This window comes from Aythya fuligula, chromosome 1 (genome assembly GCF_009819795.1).
Source record: "Aythya fuligula isolate bAytFul2 chromosome 1, bAytFul2.pri, whole genome shotgun sequence".
Lineage (NCBI taxonomy): Eukaryota > Metazoa > Chordata > Aves > Anseriformes > Anatidae > Aythya > Aythya fuligula.
In genome coordinates, this window is record NC_045559.1 from 135705087 (window position 1) to 135712547 (window position 7461).

A 7461-nucleotide genomic window follows, 5' to 3' on the forward strand; every position below is an offset into this window, starting at 1 on the left:
CAAATGTTCAATTGCAAATGTTGCAAGTCACAACGTTACTCAGATTATCATTTCCCCTACTGCGTTTGAACTTCCTTAAATTTCCTAATTTGCAGATGCTAATGATTTCACATGAACTGATCACGCAACTAACTCTTCCTTCCTGCTATGTTGGATAAGCTAAATATTCATAGTCACAGTGTGCAAACTAAAATACACAATAGTTGTGAACATGCTCACAAAAATACCCCTCCTATAAATAAGAACAGTTTCATAAATAACATGTTCTGGAAATACATTACTGCAGTTCTGTTATAAAAACTGAAGTTTTGTGGAACTAGTCCGTACTTAAAGTGCTTACAACAGGGTTATTAAATTTTATCATGACCTATCTGGCTGTATATATTATTTATGGCCAGGTTCTCCCTTGAGTAAGATCAATCCTCAGGCATTCATCTGGAAGCAGCCAAGAAAATTCTGTCTCGTATATTTGTAGGCAAAGAAGTGGCATTGAAAATGCAAGAAGTGCATCTCTGAAATGAATGACTTTTGATTTGGTTTGGTTCATCTTAGGCTACAATACCCTGCCAAAGTTCCTGAATGTTCAAATTTAAAGAAAATATCCAAAGTGTATTGGATATTTTGAATAATGTCAAGTTTGTAAAAGACTTTGCAGTCATATAAATGTGAGAATCTAACCCACAATATTTACTTTAACTTTCAGCAATGTTAGATGTGGCTCTGGGTGATGCTGAGAATTAGCTACTTCACAGTTGTTTTTATGTGGTATGTGATATACATAGAAGAAGCTAGTTGTTCTTCATGCAAATGTTTCTTTTTATTTCTTGTTGTTCTCAAGCACTTATAGCCAGAGTGATTTGAATTACCCTGTACTTTCCACCTCTAGTGCAGGCATAATAACAGGAAAGAGAGCTCCCTGGCTTCTTAGGAGTGGGATGGGATCCTTAGTCTGCTAGAGGAAGGGCAGGTCTTAACCCTGCTTTCCTTGAACCAAAATCTCTCTCTTTATTAGTAGTAGTAGTTGGCTTGTGCATGTGATCAGATCCACCAAAGAAGAGTTCTCAGACATTTCTCATACACTGTCTGTTTTGGGTTTATTCTGATAGTGGGAATTAAAATAGTTCAGCAATGTTCAGGACACAATTCAAGCAAGTATTGTTCACTGTTGTCTGTTGGTTGTTGAGAACATTCCTCCAGCCTTGTGATAGTACAAGAGAGGATTTGCAGCTGAGTCTGCTCTCAAAAGAGCAGGAGAAGTCCTTCAGCCTTGTGATAGATGCCAGGGAGGATTTGCACCTGAGTCTGCTCTCAAAAGATGGTTTTCACTTGGGAGCAGGAGAAGGGGAAGAAGGATTGAAAAGGGTTGAAGATGGTCTAAATGATGGTGCCTAAAAGAGTAACAAGACAAGTCATTCCAGGTGAAGGAAATAGATAAATAAATGATCAATAAGTGTTCAGAGACAACCTTGAGCCATTTTACACCCACTTTTATTTATTATTTAATCATTTATTTATTTATCTATTTATTTATTTATTTATTTATTTTTCCCAAACAGCAATTAGTTTTTATGAAGGAATTTACTTCCTGTTGTGGTGGCATTTTTGGTCAGGTTCTGGGTAACTTGAGGGTTGTCTAACAGTCTCATCTGACTAGTACTTTCAGGCTGTTCAGAGTAGCTGAATTACTTTTGACTAATCAGTTTTAAACTCTAGTCTGGATTAATTCACCAGGTCTCTGTGTGCACCAATTGGCTCGACCAACCTTCCCCTCTGCTCAGGTTGTGTCTGCCCTGCTCCCTCAATGGCTGCTGTGGGGTGGGTCCTGCTCAGGGAGGGCATGGCCTGCTTGCCCCACGGATCTCTTCAGGTCCTGGCTCCCTTCTTGGGGCAATTGACCCTCCTTGTGCCATGATATATCTGCATGGCCAAGCCCAGGACTGTGACTCTGTTGGAGACCAGCTTCCGCCAGGACATCTCTTTTGTGCCCCCCTTCATCAGTCCTCACCCTCTCCTGGGAGCTATCAGCTCAACAGCTTGTGAACTGAGACACTCCATGTCCTGCTGTTTATGATGAGCCAGCAAAGATTGGGTTTTGTGTATGTATTACTCTGTGCTTTGTTCTAGTTCAGTGTTGTCAGTGTCAGAAGCTGAGACTCCCCCAGGAGTAGTGAGGCACAGGCAGAGACTTATTCCGTTCACTGAAGAGGAGAAGGGCTTCTTCAAATACATCAGCAGAAAAAGGAAGACTGGGGAAAATGTTGTCCTGCTGCTGCATGGGGCAGGTGCCCCATGTGGCAGGTGCCACAGTGTTGATGCAGGTGTAGCTAGCCAATTTATTTATCATAAATGAAATAGACATTCAATTTGCATGGTCTTAAAAATATACCACTAATAAGGCGAAATCTACTACTGTTAGATGAAGCCCTGAGGAAAACAACAACAAAAACCCACACCAGGCTAATGAAAGCTTGTAAATGTCACCAATCTGTCATATGTAAAGAGTAAATGGAACAATTGTTTCCATAACATTCAAGAAGTTGCCCAATGTGGTATGAAGTTGTTTTGTAACAACCTAACAAGGGCCAGTGTAATGCATATAGTTTTAGGAAATGCACAGCATTTTTTTCCTCCACAATGTTTATTTTGAAAAAGCTACTCTAAAAAAATAAATATATATGATATATATGTTACCTTTTCCTCTTCTGGACAACTTAAATTCAGTTGAGTAATGGATATATATATATATATTTAACATTCCTTCAGCCTGTGTGGGTCCTTGTGGATGGCAGCAACATCTTGAGTAAATCTCATCTTGAGAAAATGAATTGGTCACCCCAATCTGGTGTCATCTACAAACACGATGAGACCTAGGTCATTGATAAAGATGTCATACAGAACAGGATAGAGCCCTGTGGTACTCCAGTTGTCACAGATATTCTTGGTAAAACCAACCTGACTGCTCCCAGTGACCTTCTCCTTAATATGCCCAGAAATGTGCTCCAAAGGACTTACTTCATGACTTTTCCATGATGACAAGCCTGGAGTTCTATGAGAAACTTTTGATCTTGTTTTTTGAAGACAGTGGCAACACTTGCCTTTCTTCAGTCATTAAAAACCTCCCTGGTCTCCTCAACCTTCTGAAGATGAGAGAGAATGGGTTTGGTAGGTCTCAGCACTCTTGAATAAAATTTTTTGGGTCTTGTAGAATCACAGAATAGCTTGGGTTGTTTGACGGACCTCAAAGATCATTCAGTTCCAACCCCCTGCCATAGGCAGGGTTGCCACCCACTAGATCAGGTTGCTCAGGGCCCCATCCAACCTGGTCTTGAACACCTCCAAGGATGGGGCATCCACAGTTTCTCTAGCCAACCTGTGCCAGTGCCTCACCACCCTCTGAGTGAAGAATTTCCTCCTAATTTCTAATCTAAATCTCTCCTTTTCTAGTTTAAAACCATTCCCCCTTGTCTTGTCATTATCTGATTGAGCAAAGAGTTGCTCTCCATCTTTTTTATAAGCCCCCTGTAAGTATTGAAAGGCTGCAATGAGGCCACCCCGGAGCCTTCTTTTCTGTAGGCTGATCACCCCCAGCTCTCTCAGCCTGTCTTCATAGGAGAGGTGCTCCAGCCCTCTGAACATCTTTGTGGTCCTCCTCTGGATCTGCTCGAACAGATCAACATCCTTCTTGTGATGGGGGCCCCAGACCTGGACGCAGCATTCCAAGTAGGACCTCACAAGGGCAGAGAAGAAGGGCACAATCACCTCCCTCTCCCTGCTGGCCACTCCCCTGTTGATGCAGGCCAGGATGCAGTTGGCCTTCTGGGCTGCAGTTGTGCACTGCTGGCTCCTGTCAAGCTTTTAATCCACCTGAACCCCCAAGTCTTTCTCAGCAGGGCTGCTATCAATGAGTTCTTCCCCGAGTCTGTGCTCATGTCTGGGATTGTCCCAGCCCAGGTGCAGCACCTTGCACTTTGACTTGTTGAACATCATGAAGTTCACATGGGCCCAAATTTCAATCTTGTCTAGGTAATACATGTTTGAGTTTTTTTCATTTAATCCCTTCCTTTGACCCTCACCCACTGCTTTGTTGTTCCTTTTTTTTCTTGTACTTTTTTTTTTTTTTTTTTTTTTTTTTTTTTTTTAACAAGCTGCTCTCCTAGTACATTTGCTTGTTTCCTTGAGTAACATGATGGCTCTCTGTTCTGCTGTCTTAAGCGACCTGCCAGCTTTTCCTAAGCTCCTTTCCTGAATAAGCTAAAATATGCTATCCCTTACCAGGAGAAAACAGGAAACTAATAAGGAGTTTGTTTAGCATCTATTTAACCAGACCAATTTAACAATACCATTTCCTGAGTGTATTGGTGCTGCCTTTATTATGCTTTCCTTTTCCCTTCCCTATAGCAAGCGAACATATGTTTTATGCCTCATGGCTGTTATGGCAGATTATAATCAACCTATGCTTCACCCTGGCAATTTTGCACAAGAGGAAAGATATCATGAAAGATTTTATAAGCTACTGCAGTCTAGTACAACCCCATCATTCTTTTAGCATGTGAATGAGCATTTCAACTCTGGCCACTGCTGCATAGTGAAAGAAACACAAAGTTGGTTTGCATGTGTGTCCAGCATGAATGCAGTCTCATTAAGAAATTGGCCCTGTTGTTCTAATCTTCTGAAAAAAAAAAAAAGAAAAAAGAAAAAAAAAAAAGATTAAAAAGATTCCCAGCTGAGTCTTTGACCAAAAGGCAATCATTAACTTTGTCAAAGGTAGTGGCTGTTCCAAGAGCTGTTTGCATCTAGCTACTGAATGAGTAGGACAATGTGGGGGATAAACCCTGCATAAGTTGGTAGCTGGAAGACTCCCCAGCACTGGAAAGCATCCAGGAACAACCATTCCAAGCATTGACTTGGCCAGGACTTGCTAGCAATGTCCTGAACAAATCCTGGGCATAGTCCAGGGGTTATCTCAGATCAGGGCTAATTTCTAATGGCAGTTTTCATGTATCAAGCTTATTTAAATATTTAATAAAATGTATCTAGCAAAATTACATGACAATTGGCCTCAGTGTGAGAAAGTAGTCCTGGGAATATATAGTCTGATAATCAAATTTATAGTATCAATTATTTAATTTAGAGTGTCATTATCGTATCATCATAGTAAGATCCAAAAAATATGAATCTCCAAGACCAAAAAGAGCAGTGAGATATATCACAGAATTGCAGAATCATCTAGGTTGAAAGAGATCTCCAAGATCACCGAGTCCAACCTCTAACCTAACACTAACCAGTCCTCCACTAAACCATGTCACTAAGCTCTACATCTAAACGTATTTTAAAGACCTCCAGGGATGGTGACTCCACCACTTCCCTGGTCAACCCATTCCAATGCCTAACAACCCTTTCCGTAAAGAAGCTTTTCCTAATATCCAACCTAAACCTCCCCTGGCACAACTTTGGCCCATTCCTCCTCGAACTGTTGCCAGGCACGTGGGAGAATGGACCAGTCCCCACCTCGCTACAGCCTCCTTTAAGGTACCTGTAGAGAGCGATAGGGTCACCCCTGAGCCTTCTCTTCTCCAGGCTGAACAAGCCCAGCTCCCTCAGCCACCCCTCATAAGACTTGTTCTCCAGACCCCTCACCAGCTTTGTTGCCCTTCTCTGGACTCGCTCGAGCACCTCAGTGTCCTTCTTGTAGTGAGGGGCCCAAAACTGAACACAGTACTTGAGGTGCAGCCTCACCAGAGCCGAGTACAGGGGGACAGTCACTCCCCTAGCCCTGCTGGCCACGCTGCTTCTTATACAAGCCAGGATGCTGTTGGCTTTCTTGGCCACCTGAGCACACTGCTGGCTCATATTCAGCTGACTATCAACCAATACTCCCAGGTCCTGCTCCGCCAGGCAGCTTTCCAAGCACTCATCTCTCAGCCTGTAGCTCTGCTTGGGGTTATTGCACCCCAGGTGCAGGACCCGGCACTTGGCCTTGTTGAACTTCATGCAGTTGACCTCAGCCCATCGGTGCAGCCTATCCAGATCCTCCTGCAGAGCTTTCCTACCCTCAAGCAGATCGACACACGCACCTAACTTGGTGTCATCTGCGAACTTACTGAGGGTGCACTCAATCCCCTCATCCAGATCATCGATAAAGGTATTAAAGAGGACCGGCCCCAGCACCGAGCCCTGCGGGACGCCACTAGTGACTGGAGCTATATGAGCCATAAAAATCAGTGGGGCAACTTAAAGGATAAAGTTAAAAGTTTAAATGTTTAAAGATTAAAGTTTTGCAGCCCAGAAGGCCAACTGCATCCTGGGCTGCATCACCAGAGGAGTGTCCAGCAGGGCAAGGGAGGTGATTGCCCCCTCTGCTCTGCCCTTGTGAGGCCCCACTTGGAGTCCTTTGTCCAGGTCTGGGGCCACTGACAAAAGAAAGATGTTGATCTGTTAGAACGGGTCCAGAGGAGGGCCATTAAGTCGATCAGAGGGCTGGATTCAGCTTCTATTCACCATACTGAAAAAAATATTCCTTCAGCCTCCCTCGAAACAGTGTGTGCTTCAGCTCTCCCCAGTCATCTTGGTGCCTCTCTGCTGAACTGCTTTAGTTTGCCAGTGTCTGAAGGAGGCTGAAATCTGGACATAGAGCTGTATGTGCAGGCTCATAAGTGCTGAGCAGTGAGAATCACTTCCCTTGACCTGCTGGGTTCATTGCTCTCAGTACAGCCTACTACATGTATATGGATAGTTTTTATTACCATAAGGATACATTGCTGATTTGTGTTTGCCTCAGAGCCTTTTCTGCAAACCTGCCAGTCAGACATTCTCTAATATTCATGGGTTTAGTTTGTTCCAGGTATGGGATTTTGCATTTGCAAAACAAAAGTTGAACTTCATGAAGTCCCCATCAACCCATTTCATCAGCCTGTCAGGGACGCTCTGCATAGCAGACTGCCCTTCAGTATATCAGGCAGTATTCCCAGTTTGCTGTCATACATGTCTTGCTAAGGCTGCATTTCATACCACTGTCCAAGCTGTTGTCAGTACTAAGCAGTGAGTCTTAGCATTGATCCTGTAGAAGCATTGCTCATAGCCAGACAGTGCATTCAGCAGCCTGTGCTATTTTCCTGGTACCTTGTCCTAACCCCTTGACTCTGAAAAATACTGAGTAGTAAAGGTGTCTATTCAAGCAAAAGGACACAGAGATTAATTGAGTCACACACTCTATATTTTAAAATATGAAGCAGATAAACAAAAATGAAAGTAATGAGAAAGCAAGTAAGCAGTAAGAACAAAAAGAGCTGGATACCAGCAGGTGGGATACCAGAGAAGATTCTGGGCTGCTATCACATTAATGGTGGCCAAGCCCTTAACACGTAAATAACACAGTTACATGTTCTCTGAGATTTCTGTTGATTACAGACCATCACTCAATATGCCATCCAGTTTTTAATCCCATTATTAATTTTCAAGTTG